Here is a 1,197-nt window from a genome sequence, read left to right on the forward strand (position 1 = left end):
TATCGAGTTCCAACAAAATAAATAATTATTATCTTTATAAAAAATTATATTATTAAACCAAATATAAATTAATTCGTTATTGTACATAAATTAAATTATAAAAAATTGAATTAAAAAATTACACAAAGAAATGAGAAATTTTAAATAGTTAATTTGATACTAATATCGATATATTTTTGTCAAATTTTTATGATATTTTCAAACATATATTTCATTCAAAATAAAAACACTATCACTTTTTCAAAATCACATAAAGTCATATTATAACATCGACTGAGATAAAGAATAAAATGAAATATTAAAATCACAATATATCTCGCTGCATTGCGCGAGTACGTTTCTAGTATATATATATGTGATCGAGAGTTGGGACCAATTTAAAGCAGAAACAAAAACGCGCAAACCCAATCTCCAACTTTCAAACCACTCTTAATTAATTCAACAATTTATTATCCAAAAACATTTCCGACGGATTTCCGACAGAATTTAATTTTTAAAAAAAAAATTAAATTCCGTCTGAAATTTTAAAAGGGAAAAATATATATATATATATATCTATCTCTTGTTAGGAAAAAAATAAAAAAACATTTTTCCTTTTAAAATTTCCGACGGAATTTAATTTTTATTTAAAAACAATAAATTCCGTCAAAAATCTGTCGGAAATTTTAAACTTTTATATATCTATTCTCTATATATATCTTGTTAGGAAAAAAAATTAAAAAAAAACATTTTTCCCTTTTAAAATTTCCGACAGATTTCCGACGGAATTTAATTTTTATTTAAAAAAATTAAATTCCGTCGAAAATTTTAAACCTTTATATATGAATATATATATATATGTATGTACATATATATCTCTTGTTAGGAAAAAAATAAAAAAATATTTTTCCTTTTAAAATTTCCGACGGAATTTAATTTTATTTAAAAAAATTAAAATCCGTCGGAAATTTTAAACCTTTATATATATTTTGTTAGGAAAAAAATAAAAAACCAAATTTTCTTTGAAATTTTCGACGGATTTCCGACGGAATTTAATTTTTAATTTAAAAAAAATTAAATTCCGTCGGAAATCCGTCAGAAATTTAAAGAAAATGTTTTAATTTTAATTTTTCCCAAGTTTAAGTTATTATAAACTTTTTTTATTAAATATTACCAATGGAGTAGTCATATGTTCAATTACATTTAATGGATCTATTG

The sequence above is a fragment of the Cynara cardunculus genome (assembly GCF_001531365.2).
Source record: "Cynara cardunculus var. scolymus isolate 2C chromosome LG 5, CcrdV1, whole genome shotgun sequence".
Lineage (NCBI taxonomy): Eukaryota > Viridiplantae > Streptophyta > Magnoliopsida > Asterales > Asteraceae > Cynara > Cynara cardunculus.